The 17,210-nt window shown below is 44.5% G+C and overlaps 1 protein-coding gene across 4 annotated transcripts in view; it reads left to right on the top strand.

Annotated features, from left to right (window-relative positions):
- Positions 1 to 17,210, top strand: part of ARHGEF7 (Rho guanine nucleotide exchange factor 7) — a 2,881,265-nt gene that overhangs the window by 1,061,503 nt on the left and 1,802,552 nt on the right. The window lies entirely within an intron of this gene.

Raw genomic sequence — 17,210 nt, 5'->3', positions numbered from 1 at the left:
TGGTCAAGACAAAAATTTCCAATTCAAATAAAAAAATCTACATTCTTTGGGAGTAGAGCCCACAGTTTCTGGATCAAAACACAAGTACGCTATCTTTTGTGCTGCTAACACTGCTTTAAAACTCTGTACCACAGTATTGACACCATTTGCTAAAAATACAGTTGCACATTGTAAACAGACTTAGCATGAGCAGCAGTAAACTTTTCTTCCCTTGAAGCTCACAGTTCCTTGAAAATGCACTTGAAACTAATTTCCTTGAAAAATGCACCTGAAACTCAGTTTCTTGAAAAATGCAGCTTGGTGGTTGGGGTCGAGGATTCAGGCTCTTGTTTCCTGTAGTTAAGGTAGAGGGTATGAGCCCAAGCAATTACTAACCACCTGCTATCCCTAACTAGGGCATTTCACTCTCTCACAACACACCTTAACCTCTTAGTGCAAGAAATCTGGACAAAGCCTAAAATAAATAGGGACAGATAATAAATATTGCTCTCACAAACTTAGAAAATTGTTAGAATGACAGGATTTGTGTTAGTATGTATTTTTCTAAAGGGTATGAAGCCTAAAATTCAAATGTCTGTTATTATTTAATATTAACAACTTCAATTCTTTTCATGAGGAACAGACGAAAATATGGGACAAAAATCTGGACATTCTGCAAAAACCTGGACATTTGAGGGGTATGCTACCTATCTCTCACACACAAACACACCTGTCTCCCTCTTGCATACACACCTACCTACATTTTACACACACACACACACACACACACACACACACACACACACACACACACACCTTATCTCTGAACCTCTTATCACAAGAAATCTGGATAAAGTCTGTCATAATGAGGGACAAAGGCCCAAAACTAGGGACACATTTTAAATATTGTTCTAACTTACAAAGTTGCTAGAATAACAGGATTTGTGTTAGAATGCATTTTCTGAAGGATATGAAGTCTTAATACTCAAATGCATGTCATTGTTTAGTAACTAATCCTTAGATCATCCCAGTGGTTTGTCAAAAAAAAGACAATTTTTATGAGGAACAGACCAAAAATATGTATTTTTTTTAATTTATTTTTAACATTTGTTTACCGGGAAAGTCTGCCTTGGAACGAGCCAATTTTCAGCAGAGGCCAGGTGAGAAACGCTACAGACCCATGTTTTTGTAACGTGGGAGGAAACAGGAGCCACCCGGAGGAAACCCACACAAATGCAGGGAGGGCATACAGACCCCACAGGGAAGGCACCCCAGCCGAAAATCAAACTGGAGAACCTCTTGTTGTGAGGCGACAATGGTAACCGCTGCAACACTGTGCTGTCCATATATATGCTGTCCAACAATATAAGGCAAAACCATACAACAACAAAGCGAATATAAGGCAAATATGAACATTCTGTGAAAATCTGTACAGTTAGGTATGACACACACGTACACACCCTGACCTCCCTCTTACACCCCCCATACCTCTCAACCTCTTAGAGCAAGAAATCTGGACAAAGCCACAAATAATGGGAGGACAAAGGGCCAAAAATAGGAACACCTTTTAAATATTGCTCATACAAACTTAGAAAGTTGATAGAACAACAAATTTTGCATTAGTATGAATTTTCTGAAGGATATGAAGTCTAAAGCTCAAATGTCTGCCATTATTTTCTGACTTCAGTTCTCAATGATTTGCCAGAAAAAAACACAATTTTATGAGAAACAGACCAAAAATATGGGGCGAAAATCTGCACATTCTGTGAAAATCAGGACAGTTGAAAGGTGTGACCACCCCTCCATCCCTCTTTTACACACACACACACACACACACACACACACACACACACACACACACACACACACACACACACACACACACACACTCACTCACTCACTCACTCACTCATACATATATGCATGATTGGAATCTCTGCAAACTGACGCACAATCTCTCAGAACCTCAGCAAACTTCCTGCATGGGGACTGGTAAATCAGTTGCTGCTGCAAACATGCAAAGTAAAGAAAGCTAATAAAAAGCTGCTGCACTTATACCTTCTCAGGAACCTGCTGCTACACACATGCAAATAAAGGAACCAATTGGAATGTTACACAAACTAAAGTGTAAAGAAATCCATCAAAATGCTGCTGCACTTTTATGCCTACTTGATATCTTCTGCAAACTGCATGCTTGGAAACATGTAAATCCATCGCACCTGGTGAAAATTAAGTCTTGGGAATGTCTGCTAGCTCACAAATCCTGACTCGCTCCTGGCAAAGTAAAGAAATCTTCTGTTGCTTCAAATCACTGCTGCTGCTTACACACACCTACCTACCTACTTTTTACACACACACACACACACACACACACACACACACACACACACACACACACACACACACACACACACACACACACATCAACCTCTCACTTGTCCGATCATGGTCTGCAGTCCAAACTTCAGAAATTCCGTACACGTGGAAGATGTAAACAATCAAAATAAAAAGGCACTTATGGAAGGGCGACTACAATCCAAAAATCAAACTTTAATAACAACACTCGTAGTAAAATACAAAAAAATAAGAAAATGTGTACGCACTGTGTACATTTTCTTATATATTTTTTATTGTACTTTACTACAAGTGTTATTATTAAAGTTCAATTTTTGGATCATGGTCATCCTTCCAGAAGTGGCTTTTTATTTTGTCTATCAGTTTTGTCATTTGGGCACTTTTTATTCACTTTGTTTACATTTTAAAACAAAAATGCAATTGGCCGCACAGACGCAACAGTTTGTCTTTTTTTTAATGAAAAGAAAATAAATCTCCTGGCCAGCAAGCCCCATCCCAGCCAGTGTGGGCAGTTGTTGCCATGACAGGTTGTCGTGGCCAAGGTGCCAGTATGCCATACCAGTGCATACCATCCCAAAAAAGCCCTGCTTATTGTATATTTTGTGTCTTCCCACAATTCTTTTAGAGTTCTTTATTGGTAGAACTGAAGTGCATTTTGCGTGAGTAGCTCTTAAGAAAGTTGCTAATACTTCATTACCCTTCAGTTTGTGTTATTTATTAATACACTGGTATCCTCAGAGAACCCAGCCAGTGGGGATGCACAAGCCAGTGCATTTCTTTGTGCCGGTCCCAAGCCCGGATAAATGGGGAGGGTCGCGTCCGGAAGGGCATCCGGCATAAAAATTCTGCCACGATACTTATGGCGCAAAAATTTCATATTTCCATACCGGATTGGTCGAGGCTTGGGTTAACAACGACCGCCACCAGTACTGTTAGCCAACAGGGTGCTGGTGGAAATTGGGCTACTGTTGGCCGAAGGAGAAGAGGAGGCGAGCATGCCCGAAGGCAGGAAGAGAGGAGGAAGGTTAGGAGTGTAGCAGTGAGGGTAGGAACTTTGAATGTTGGCAGTATGACTGGTATAGGAAGAGAGCTAGCTGATATGATGGAGAGAAGGAAGGTTGATATATTATGTGTGCAAGAGACCAGATGGAAGGGAAGTAAGGCCAGGTGTTTAGGAAACTGGTTCAAATTGTTCTATCATGGTGTGGATGGCAGGAGAAATGGGGTAGGGGTTATACTAAAGGAACAATATGCCAAGACTGTTTTAGATGTGAAGAGAGTGTCTGACAGAGTGATGTTTATGAAGCTCAAAATTGATGGTGTAATGATGAATGTTGTTAGTGCATATGCTCCACAAGTTGGGTGTGCGATGGATGAGAAAGAGAAATTTTGGAGTGAGTTGGATGAAGTTGTGGTGAGTGTACCCAAGGGTGAAAGACTAGTGATTGGAGCGGACTTTAATGGGCATGTTGGGGAAGTGAACAGAGGGGATGAGGAAGTGATGGGTAGGTATGGTGTTAAGGAGAGGAATGCAGAAGGTCAGATGATTGTGGATTTTGCGAAAAGGATGGACATGGCTGTGGTGAATATGTATTTTAAGAAGAGGGAGGAGCATAGGGTGACGTACAAGAGTGGAGGAAGATGCACACAGGTGGATTATATCCTATGTAGGAGGGCCAGTCTGAAGGAGATTGGAGACTGTAAAGTGACGGCAGGGGAAAGTGTAGTTAAGCAGCATAGAATGGTGGTCTGTAGGATGACGTTGGTGATCAAGAAGAGGAGGAGTGTGAAAGCAGTGCCAAGGATTAAATGGTGGAAGTTAAAAAAAAAAAAAAAGGGTGATTGTGAAGTGGAGTTTAGGGAAGAGTTAAGACAGGCACTGGGAGGCAGTGGAGAGTTACCGAATAGCTGGGTAACTACAGCAGAACTAGTAAGGGAGACTGCTAGAAAAGTGCTTGGTGTGACATCTGGACAGAGGAAGGAGGACAAGGAGACCTGGTGGTGGAATGAGGAAGTACAGGAGAGTACAGGAGAGTATACAGAGGAAGAAGTGGGATTGTCAAAGAGATGAAGAAAGTAGACATGAGTATAAGGAGATGAGGCGCATGGCAAAGAGAGAGGTGGCGAAAGCTAAGGATAAAGGCGTATGGAGAGTTGAGAGATTGGACACTAAAGAGGGAGAAAAGGACCTGTACCGATTGGCTAGACAGAGGGACAGAGCTGGGAAAGATGTGCAGCAGGTAAGGGTGATAAAGGATGTTGAGGGAAAGGTACTCACAAGAGAGGAGAGTGTGTTGAGTAGATGGAAAGAGTAGTTTGAGAGGCTGATGAATGAAGAGAATGAGAGAGAGAGAGAAGGTTGGATGATGTGGGGATAGTGAATCAGGAAGTGAAACAGATTAGCAAGGAGGAAGTAAGGACAGCTATGAAGAGGATGAAGAATGGAAAGGCTGTTGGCCCAGATGACATACCAATGGAAGCATGGAGGTGCTTAGGAGAAATGGCAGTGGAATTTTTAACTAGATTGTTTAATGAAATTTTGGAAAGTCAGAGGATGCCTGAGGAGTGGAGAAAAAGTGTTTTGGTACCTATCTTTAAGAATAAGGGTGATGTGCAAAGCTGCAGTAACTACAAAGGGATAAAATTGATCAGTCACAGCTTGAAGTTATGGGAAAGCTAGGTTAAGAAGGGAGGTGATGATTAGTGATCAGCAGTATGGTTTCATGCCAGGAAAGAGCACTACAGATGCAATGTTTGCTCCGAGAGTGTTATTGGAGAAATACAGAGAAGGTCAGAAGGAGTTGCATTGTGTCTTTGTAGACTTGGAGAAAGCATATGACAGGGTGCCTAGAGAAGAGTTGTGGTATTGTATGAGGAAGTCGGGAGTGGCAGAGAAGTATGTAAGTGTGGTACAGGATATGTACGAGGGTAGTGTGACAGTGGTGAGGACTGCAGTGGGAGTAACAGATCCGTTTAAGGTGGAGGTGGGATTGCATCAAGGATCAGCTCTGAGTCCTTTCTTATTTGCAGTGGTGATGGACAGATTGACAGATCAGACAGGAGGCCCCGTGGACTATGATGTTTGCAGATGACATTGTGATCTGTAGTGAGAGTAGGAATCAGGTTGAGGAGACTCTGGAGAGGTGGAGATATGCTCTAGAGAGCAGAGAAATGAAGGTCAGCAAGGCTAAGACAGAATATATGTGTGTAAATGAGAGGGAGGGTAAAGGTGGATGAGTTTAAGTACTTGGGATCAACAGTTCAGAGTAATGGTGAATGTGGAAGAGAGGTGAAGAAGAGAGTACAGGCAGGGTGGAATGGGTGGAGAAGAGTGTCAGGAGTGATTTGTGACAGACGGGTACCAGTAAGAGTGAAAGGGAAGGTCTACAAAAGGGTAGTGAGACCAGCTATGTTATATGGGTTGGAGACAGTGGCATTGACAAAAAGGCAGGAGTCAGAGCTGGATGTGGCAGAGTTAAAGATGTTAAGATTTGCACTCTGTGTGACTAGGATGGATAGGATTAGGAATCAGTATATTAGAGGGTCAGCTCATGTTGGACAGTTTGGAGACAAAGCAAGAGAGACGAGATTACGTTGGTTTGGACATGTGCTGAGGATGGATGATGGGTATATTGGGAAAAAGATGCTAAGGATGGAGCTGCCAGGTAAGAGGAAAAGAGGAAGGCCTAAGATAAGGTTTATGGACGTGGTGAGAGAGGACATGCAGGCGGTTTGTGTGACAGAACAAGATGCAGAGGATAGGAAGAAATGGAAAGAGATGATCCGCTGTGGCGACCACTAATGGGAAAAGCCGAAAGATGATGATGATGATGATGACACTGGTATCCTCAGAGGGTTCTAAGTCAGGTTTGTAAACAAGCTTTCAATAAAGGTTTGCTACATAATTGAGTATCTATTTGTTGTTTCTGTAGAAGACCTTCCTATGCCCCCAAATTCCCCTTAGCAAACACCAGTTGCACATTTGATTCACTAATTAGAGGTTTAACTTCCTACTATGTCACTGACCACAGTGGGATATTCTGTCCATTGCGTATGCAAAACAATATTAAAATGTACTTCTACAAAACTTTTTCTTTGCATTTTAAATAGCACAAGATTTGTATCGTAAGGATAATATAAATTCCTTATCAATGACATACGCTTTGAATTTTTGTATTTTCCTTTTTCCATTCTTATATTCATTTTCCACCTGCTACTCTTCAGCACAGTATCTGTTTCTTGAGTCGATGATATCAGTATTACATTCTCTGGTTTATTTTTTCCGTAAACTCTTGGCTTAGCTATCTCAAAGAACTGCATTTGTAAACAATGTTTGAGTTTGATAACCAGTGTGCCTTAGTGTATAAATAGCTCATAAAATTACATGCACTTCCTGATATATTTTTGTAATTAATATGAGATGTAAGTTACAGACGTAATATGAATGTGTACAGGTGTTTTATTAAGCTTTCTTTTTCATATTGTAGTATATTCAGCTATCTCTTACTGTGGATATATTCTTCTCTGCATCTGCTGAAAGTATTATGTTCAGTGTTGCAGTAATGGCTTTTGGGAAGGTCCAACAAGTTGGCTCCATTTCACATTTTCCACTCCAGTCCACGATGACACCCTTCCACCTGGATACCAGAATGTCGTTTGTGTTACAGGGACATAGGCCCATGCAATCTGCAGGTCTTTCCTGCCTCATTTTCTAAAGGTAGAATGCAATGCTTTTGTATTGTCAATCCGTAGTACATCTTGGCTTCTAGAGTTCAGAATACATACACATCTGTTTTTTTGCTGTAACTGTATTTTAGCCTGTTGTTATTCTTAGCTTTTGGGAATCAGGACTAGATGTCAAATTCTGAAGCAAAAGCAATTGTGTAGAGCATGAAAAACCAAGTTCAAGTGGAAAATATCCATAGTAAAGGTGTATTCTGTCTAGGGCCACCGCTGACATCTTGCAAAAAACATTCTTCTCGAAGCACCTCCTTGGAGAAGAAACATTGGAAGGCCAATGACAGTCCCCCAGACTCTAGGGTATCAAATTTTTGAGGTGCCTTTGCAGTCCATGAGTCCAGCACTGTCATTTGGTCTGAAGTAGTTGACTTAATTTTTTCTGCACATATGGGTATACGGATCCGATTTGGATCCGAGCCGGCAAAACTTTTCAAGCATCAGCTCCAAGCTCCTCCTTTACCTATATTACCTCACTTCCTCCTATCTAGCCACAGATCTCGTTTGCCACTCTGAGTCAGCATCATGGTCTCTGAGCTCTAAGCAAGGTGGTAAGGTTTTTTTGGTCTTTGTGATAGTTGAGTGTGAATACCTTTCCCTTTTTTTTCCTCTCTTCGCGTTTCATCATCGTGTTGTAAAAAAAAAAAAAAAAAGCGTTATAAGCGTTTTTTTTTGTGATACTGGTTTCCCTCCTAGGCCCAATCCCTGTGTAAGTTTGTATGTGTGAGTGGGCCGTTAGGGCTTTTGCTGTCTCTACTATGGCTGAACAGCCTAAGGTTCTTTTTAAGAAGTGCACAGAGTGTGGTCACAAGCTCTCACCAGCCGATGGCCACACACTGTGTGTTCTTTGTTTAGGGGTCGCCCATCTGTCTGCATCCTGCAACATTTGTTCAGGCTTTAACCCTAGGGCTTTGAAGGATTGTCGGGCTAAGCTTGTGGCTAAGGGTCTGCTACTAGCTTCTGCCCTGTAGTCTGCCTTGGTTTCCTCCCCAGCCAATGACACTGTGCAGGCAGGGACTCAACCTCCCGCCAGGCCGGCTTCATCGGAGTTGTCCCAGAGAGGTAGGGACAGAAGGGATGAGGAGAAGTGCCACAAAGAGAGGGACAGGCCCAGAAAAAGATCACCGGACAGGGAGTCTTTCTCCAGCCCCTCTTCAAAGGCACCCAGGTCTCGTTCTCCTTGGCTCCACTCTCCCCATTTCTCGATGGAGCCATCGGAACCGAGGCACTCCCCTCAGATCCAGCTCAGACCCGAGTCGGTCGCTTCCTCCAGGTCAACTCTGAGTGTCTCCGACCTTGGTATGGACAGGCTGATGAGGAGGTTCATCCAGAACCATTCAGATGGGGGTCTTACCAGGGCCCTCTCCCATTGGCGAGGGTCCTCCTCCTTCAACTATGTTCCACCCTATTTCTCCTTCCCCAATCTGACCCAACGTTTCAGGGTTCTTGGGTCCGAGACCTTTCGGAGCTGTTGGGTCGGCGCAGATGGTTTTCATTTCCTCGACGCCAGCTGTCACCTTGAGTTCCTCGGATCCGATCTCAGATCCAGGAGACTCTCGGACCTGTGGTCGGGGAGTCGGACCCGAAGGTCGAGATCTCGCTCTTTCAGATCCCATCCTCGGTGCCCGGACTATCCCTCCGTCGGCTCCAATTCCTGCTTCGGTGCGGGGAGAGCCTCATCCTTACGTTCTATGGAGGTGTGCTCTCCATTGGCATTCGGGGCAGTGGAAAGGGTTCTCTCCTAGGGGTTGAGACCACAGCTCACCTACTCGGATCCTACCTAGACCCCTCTAATTTTGGATTCTGCTCCCATTACCCTGTCTCAGGGACAGCCCGTGCCAAAGCAACCCCAGGTTGTTCCCCTCAGGGACCCCCCCCCGGAAGCTTACGAATCCTCTCCGGAGAGTCCCACTGGAGAGGAACCTTGTAAGCGCAAGTGTAATAGGAGGCACTTGGACTCCCCTGAGTCCATTACCAGTGATACAGACTTGGATGATGGAGAGGGTTCCCACAGATCACCTACCGAGGACGTCTCGTTCGGAGACATTATGGAGATCCTCCGCCAAAGAGGAGGTTGGTCAGCCCCCAAATCCTCTGCTGATGAGTCCGTATTCCTGGAGGCCTTTGGCGCGGGCCCATCTACTTCCTGGGTCTTGCCTCCAGTGGACCCTTTGGTGGACCTCATCACCACTAGGACATGGAAGGATCTTGACACCGTAAAGCCTATACCCAAAAAGCCAGACAAAATTATTTCCCCGCCGTCAGACAGGCAGGCATGGTCCAAAGGAGCCCCGGTAGATGCTTTCGTGGTTGCAGCTGCCACAAAGAAGGAACTGGCACAGGGGAGTTCCTCGGTTCATCCACCAGACAGAGTCCAGGTTGATGGATCGTTTCGGGAAGCGCTTGTGCTCATCAGCGACATTTTCTATTCGTGCGCTGATTTACTTGGCTCATGTTATCCGACTGCAGCGAGACCTTATATCGGAACTAACTGAGTCGCCCCCGGAGTCTCTGTTGCAACAGGACAAGCAGTCTTTCATTGCGAAGATGACTACACTGAAATCAATGACAAATACCTCTATGTGTCTCCTCTCTCATGCTACGGAGGGAGCCGCTAGAGCTGCTGGTACAGGCTTTACGCCTGGATCAGGCTGTGTCAGTTTGCGGACCCCTTTAAGGCGTCTTTCATCAACGCCCCTTTCGATGGATCATCCCTCTTTGGGAAGACTGTACGTGACACACTAACCCAGAGTGAGAAGGACGGAAAGACTTTGTCAGCCGTCGGAATCCGCTTCTCTAACCCCCAGAGGTCCTATTCCAGGAACCAAAAGGGGCAAAAGAAGATGTGGTTCCAGAAATCACAGTCCTTTCATGACAGTCAGGAATATTTGTCCCCCAGAGGCAGAGGGGGACAAGACCGATGCCGTCCAAGAGGCAGAGGGGGTCCCAGAAACTCTGGGTCTAGGGAACCTTTTTCCGACAGACCCACACAGAAACCCTGAGGGGTTGCCCGGCTGCTCTACTCTGGAGGCAGTAGGCAGAAGATTTTCCTTACATCCAAAGGCATGGGAGTCCATTACTGCAGACCACTGGGTGTTAAACATCATATCCAGAGGATATTCTATCCCCTTCATTTCATGTCCTATAACTCCAGCACGCCTTCCAGATGTTCCACCCATTCACAGGGAGGCTGCAGCTTTAGAGGTTTTGAAGCTGCTACAAAAACGAGCCATCGAGCCTGTCCCCCCAGATCAATCCGGATTAGGCATCTACTCCAGGTTCTTTTTAGTGCCAAAGAAGATGGGGGACCTCAGGCCCATTCTGGACCTGTCTATCCTCAACCTGTCGGTAGAGAAACAAAAATTCCGGATGGTCACTCTACAGTCCATTCTACCGTTTCTGAGAGAATGCGACTGGATGTGCTCGTTAGACCTCTAGGACGCTTACTGTCACATCAAGGTCCACAGGAGCTCCAGGGGACGTCAGGCCCATTCTGGACCTGTCTATCCTCAACCTGTCGGTAGAGAAACAAACATTCCGGATGGTCACTCTACAGTCCATTCTACCGTTTCTGAGAGAATGCCACTGGATGTGCTCGTTAGACCTCCAGGACGCTTACTATGACATCAAGGTCCACAGGAGCTCCAGGAGATTTCTACGCTTCCGGCTAGGGGCCAGTCACTTTCAATTCAGAGCCCTACCCTTTGGTCTCACCATAGCCCCCAGGGTGTTCATCAAGGATATGACGGTCGTAGCGGCTCACCTGAGACTTCAGGGCATTCAGGTATTCTCCTACCTAGACGACTGGCTCTTCGCTGCATCCACCAAACGTCTCTTGTGTCAGGCCCTACACTACTTCCTCGGTCTGGCTCACAAGTTAGGCATCATGATCAATATCAACAAGTCCCACCTGGCTCCGGTTCAGATCCTAGACTTCATCGGGGCACGGTTGGATTCGATTCAGTCAAAGATTTTTCTCACCCCCGAAAGGATAGAAAATCACAGACTCCATGTATCGGCGATCTTGGATCACTCGGTAGTCACAGCAGCCGATGTTCTCAGGGCCCTGGGTTCGATGGCAGCAGCAATCTCTATCTTCCCATTTGCACGTCTTCACATGAGAGTCCTTCAGTGGAATCTAGCAGTTCAATGGTCCTGGTTAGACCTTCCGATGAATTTCCACATCCGAATCAATTGTACATGCAGAACGTCACTCCAGTGGTGGCTTCAATCAGCAGACATTTTCGTGGGGCGCAGCTTTCTAGCCCCTCCGGCTCAAACCACGGTGACCACAGATGCTTCCCAGCTCAGGTGGGGGAGCACTTCCTGGGAATAACGGTCCAGAGTATGTGGTCCCCTCCAGAGACCAAGTTACACATCAGTGTCCTGTAGATGAGGGCAGTGCTTTTAGTGTTGAGAGCCTTCCACCCTGTCCTACCTCCGGGGATGGTAGCCATTCAGTCAGACAACATGTCTGTAGTCTGGTATATAAACAAACAGGGAGGGACCCGATCCTACCCCCTTTGTCACAAAGCCATGAGGGTTTGGGAGTGGGCCATATCCACCAGCCGTTTTCTCATAGCAACGCATATCCCGGGACACTCCAACATTCTAGCGGACAGTCTCAGCAGGGCAATCCTTCTGCCTTACGAGTGGTCTCTGAAACACTCAGTGGTGGAGATCTTCCGTGTTTGGGGTCAACCTTGCTACGATCTCTTTGCATCTCCTTCCAACGCAAAGTGCAGCAACTTCTTCGCTCTGATCCCCCCTCCAGGGAATGTCCCCAGGGACGCTCTAGTTCATGCTTGGCCTCCCGGGCTACTGTATGCTTATCCCCCTTTACCTCTTATTCCGAAGTTCCCTCAGAGAGCTTGCCAGCTGCAGTGCAAAGTAATTCTCATAGCTCCCTTCTGGCTGTGTCAAGTGTGGTTTCCCTTCCTATGGTCTCACCTGTTGGCTCCTCCATGGACTCTAGATCCATGCCCGGATCTGATTTCTCACCCGTTGGGCTTGCCCCTGCCTAGCCTGGACAGTCTCAAGCTGACGACGTGGCTGCTCCAGTTCCCATGATCATCAGGACTCCCGGACTTTTGTCCCCTGTTAAGAATATTCTTGTAGCTTCTTTTAAAACCTCCACTAGGAAACTCTACAATAGCAAGTGGAGACGTTTGTACGTTTGGGCCTCTCAGCGCAGTCTGAACCCATTTACAGCCCCCGTTCCAGTCTTACTGGATTTTCTGGCCAATCTTTTTCGATCAGGAACAAGTGCTTCCACCATCAAGGTTCAGCTGGCTGCCATCTCTAATTTTCATATGGGTGAAAATAAGGTTGCTCTGGCTTCTGCTAAATTGTGTAAAGCTTTCCTGAAGGGCACTTTTTTATTGTGACCACCAGTTAAAGAAACAGTGCCCCCTTGGGATCTGACTTTAGTCCTTCAGGCCTTGACCTCTCCCCCTTTTGAGCCAGCCGGTTCAGTTCCGATTAAGTTTTTGTCGTGGAAGACAGCCTTCTTGGTCGCCATCACTTCAGCCAAGAGAGTTTCAGAGTTGTAGGCCTTATCCTCCTTGCCTCCCCTATTTGGCTTTCCACAAGGATAGGGTTTCGCTGCTTACGAACCCTTCCTTTCTTCCTAAGGTGTCCTCAGCAGCCAATATTAATCGGTCTGTAAATTTGCCAGTCTTCTTCCCAAATTTCCAAAATAGAGGTGAACGTAAGCTTCATTTATTGGATGTCTAGACAGCTTCGTTTTTACCTCCATAGGACTAAACCCTTCCGGAAGTCAGATCAATTGTTTGTTTCTTTTTCAAAACTATTTTTGGGCAAAGCAGTTTCGAAAGTGTCCTTAGCAAGGTGGATCACTCTTTGTATTGCACAGGTTTATAAGGACAAAGATTTATCTCCTCCTGGTGTATTGAAGGCTCATTCCACTAGAGCAATGGCCACTTCTGCAGCTTTCTGGTCAAGAGTTCCATTAGACGATGTCTGTGCGGCAGCGACTTGGGCCAATTTGCACACATTAATCTCTCATTATAAATTGGATCTTATTTCTAGAGGGAGAGCATCCTTTGGCTATGCGGTGCTCAGAAATATCCTTCCATAAAAATATCCTTCCATAAGGGCCTCCCAGGAATACTAGTAGCAGAAAGAATGCAGTCAACTACTTCAGATAAAGAAGTTATGTTCTTACCATAACGTTCCATCTGAGTAGTACACTTCATTCTTCTGCACCTTCCCTCCCTCCATCCCCCTCACTCTTCAGTTTTTTCCTGTTTAGGATTGTGGTTATGTTGCCATTTAGTGTCTGCAAACTCGATCTGGGGCTGGATAGGAGGTGAGGTAATGGAGGAGCTTGGAGCTGATGCTTGAAAAGTTTTGCCGGCTCGGGTCCGAATTGGATCCGTATACACATATGTGCAGAACAATGAAGTCTACTACTCAGATGGAACCTTATGGTAAGAACATAACTTCTTTATTCTGCCAAGATTTCTGGCATGAACCCTCTGGAGGCTACCACATCTGTGGTTATAAGAACATCCTCATGAGTAGAACTCACTTTGTCTCTTGAAGCAGACGCAGTCTGTTGATTCAAATGCCACTCAGTGAGCCTCATTTTCTGACTCCCAGGTTACAATTAGGAAGAATAAGGACAATATACTCTGTTACTTGTACATGAGGATATTAGTGGGAATCTGAGGTTTTGGTTGCTTGCCCATGACCTAAATTTCCCATGATGGCCCCCACATCCAAAGCTAGGACACTCCAGTACAACCCAAAACGGACATTTGCCATCTTGTTATACCCTCCTGCGTGGACCCTCTTCCCCTTCCCTATCCCAGCTTTCCTCTCTGGTTGACCTGGGACTTCATGAAATTTCTAAGAACCAGGCTGTCCACCTGTGAGGTTTCCAGGGCTCCCATCTCTGAAAAGGAAAAAGGAGTTCTTACCTCCTAAGGATAATGATACTTCTGAGTTAGAGGTGGATAAATTGGCCTGTATAGTCCAAAATTTCTTTCCCTTTTTGTACAAGTTTGAATTCAGAACTCCTTATCCTCTGCATCTTCTCCAGAGTCTTAATGGAGGATCCCTTCATAGTATTATGAACTTAACATGGGAGGCCAAGGAGTTTTCCAAGAGCCACATAAAGTTTTCTGGGCCTGCTTCAATCCAAGTCATTAACCATTCCCCCAGTTATAGAAGTCATGGAAGATGCCTTTGCTAAAGCATCTCTTAAGATAGATTCTCAATCCCTTGCTTTTGGATACCTGACTGTTTCTCTGGGGGTCAGTGACTAGCATGCATACCTTTTATAAAGATCTTTTGGTAGATTTGGAGCTGGTGTCCCATGGATTTCTACAAGGAAATTATTACAGTTCCTTCAAGAAAGCTCTTTCCAAGGGTCCTTAATTGTTAGACCCATATACTGAAATACAAGGAGTCCTTAATTGACCAGCTAAAGGAGAAGGCTGAGGGGAGAGAATTTCTGGACCTAAAAAGGAAAGTGTTTGACTTATGCAGTATCGGTGTACGTGCTCCTAAGTGTTTTATTAAATGTGGCTGTGATGCTGTGGATGCATTATGTAGGCAGCAACTGCAGAGCATGTGATGAGGTGACATTTCTAACTGAGGACTTCGCCATGCCAGACTATATAAAAGCAGAATTTGCAAGTGTCCTTCTGAATAACGAGCTTCTTTTTGGATCTTCTGCAGTGAAGGTGTTAAGTAACTGAGTGAGAAGGGGAAAACTATACAGTTAATAAAACACCTTTTTCATTTGTTAGCTCCAGGCTGTAGTAAAATCTTAACGCACAGATAGGTGGACAGTATGTAGTACAGGGAGAGTGAAAGGTAAAAAGCTACTGAAACAAGAGATGCCAAGCACAGACAACAAAATAAAGCCTAGGTGTCCTCTGGATTGAGGCACATGAAAGAGAACAGCTGTGAGTTATCCAAACATCTCCTTCTGTGTACTCCACCTGTTCATCTAAGTTGAAAATATTCTTCTAGTGCCTCAAAAAGGATCAAGACCTCAGTGTGACATCTGTGTTCTTGATCCTTACATACCTGCCAGACCTGTACAATATAGGGTTATCTTATGTTTCAAAGTACATAGTTCAAACATCTCAGCTTGTCTACTTTGGGATCCCATTTATATTCAGTTTTTAATAGTAAAGCAGTTTTTTGAGGGAAGTCTCGCATGTGAAATTCCCTACTACAGGGACATTACTGCCCCATGGGTCCTGAGTTATATCCTAGAAAAGCCTATCTTGCCCACTGTTCCACCCCTTTGAGCCTGTTGCTTCACTACTCAAATTTGTCTCATGGAAGACTTTTCTTCTTGGTGGTAGTTAGCTTGTAGGAGAGTATGAATTACAGGCCCTTTCTCATCTTCCCAAAGGATAAGGTCATTGTATATACCAAACCAGCCTTCATCCCCATGGTGATAACAAAATTATCACAAAACCAGGTGTTCCACCACCCTGTTCCCTTCCTTTCCCAGAAGAAAGGGGAATGAATCATGCATTCCTTGGCTGTATGTAGGCAACTGATGTTTTGCATGGAGCACAGCAAATTAGAAAATCTTTAATTTGCTAAGTGTAGGAGGGGTGGTTATTTTGCAAACAGATCCTATCTGAATGGATAGGCCACTGCATATGCTTTTGTTACGCTTTCCGTGGCAGTACTGTTCCTGGGCATGTTAGACCCATTCCAGAATGGCCACTGCTGCAACCGCCACTGCTTTCCTTGGGTGTGAGGTCAGCATATAATCCATCTTGGAAGCAGCTACTTGGTCATATGTCCATACTTTTTCCATCATTACAGTGTGGGTATTGTGTCGGGCCAGAGCAGGGTCTACCTTGACATTCTGACATGATTCCTACAATCATGTCATAGCAAAGATCAGTTTCTCGCTGGTCTATAAAGTATGGTACAAAAAACACCAGCTGAAAGGGAACCCATGGAATTGTCTTTATTCAGTACACCATAAGCTTTTGTGCATTCTTGCTTTTTCAAGTGTAGTAAAACAGTTACACAGAATATGTGCATGTGTGCGTCTATAAATGTGTGTGTGTGTGTGTATATATATATATATATATAAATTTGAAATCATATGATGTATATCAGCCAGTGTCTTAAAAAGCTCTACAGTACACACATTTCCTATCAAGTTTCAGAAAAACTCAGTTTTGTTTTACTGCTCTTGAAAAACCACACGACTTTGAAAGCTTCTGGTGTTTCAGATGAAGACAATGTCATGTCTCCTTTGAGCTTATGCTTTTCTTTTGTCATTTACTAGAGTTTTTTTTCACTTGGCTGAGGTTTTATCCATTTGAGCTACTCTTTTGTTGTACCATAAGAGATGGGAACCTTGGCATACCAAGATGTGGTCACTCACTGGTCTGTAAGCCGTGGAATATCCCTAATTGTCATTACTGCCACAGTGAATTATGCAGTGAACATGATACAGTTGTGTTAGGAACTTGCTGTAATTGTAGATTTTTGATTATATTCCCAGTTGAGGTACCAGTTCCTTCCTCCATCCCAGCTTTTCTCAAACCCTGTAGCATCCTTGGATCGGCTATGTGTACCCTAATAATTTTCCCTGTTCTATCCCCTGACCAAGTGCCATGCCTCATCATGGCTGACCTTGAACTGGAAAGGCAGCTTGGGGTGTTCTATTTGAATAACTTTCCTTGGTGTCATTATCAGTACTGTGGTACCACACGACTATAATTCACCTAAACAGGGTGAGGAAGAACTGAAGATGGCAATGGCAGATGTCCCTCATACAGACGTTTCCAAGAAGTCATCACTACACAAGTGAAAAGACTCTAACATTTACATTTCTAGTTAGTTCCTAACATAACTGCACTTTCTGGCAACTTACAATTCCATGGTCAAAAATAATAAGTAAATGCAAACGTGAATATTCATGAGGTTGTAACGGAGTCTGATGTCCACTTATTTATGTAGCAGTACAAAATGTACTGCATGTCATTTTATAATCAGGATTTTTTTGTATTTCCTGTACCTTTGGAATTCTCCTTTTGTTTTTGGTTCTTGTGATTCTGTCTCAAATTTTGAGTCTGCTACTAGACACTGTGAAGAAGCAGACATTAATTGGAGAACTTGCTGTAATG

Source organism: Protopterus annectens, chromosome 5.part0, assembly GCF_019279795.1.
Source record: "Protopterus annectens isolate FY-2018-M chromosome 5.part0, PAN1.0, whole genome shotgun sequence".
Classification (NCBI taxonomy): Eukaryota; Metazoa; Chordata; order Ceratodontiformes; family Protopteridae; genus Protopterus; species Protopterus annectens.
This window is presented reverse-complemented; position numbering and strand designations above follow the sequence as displayed.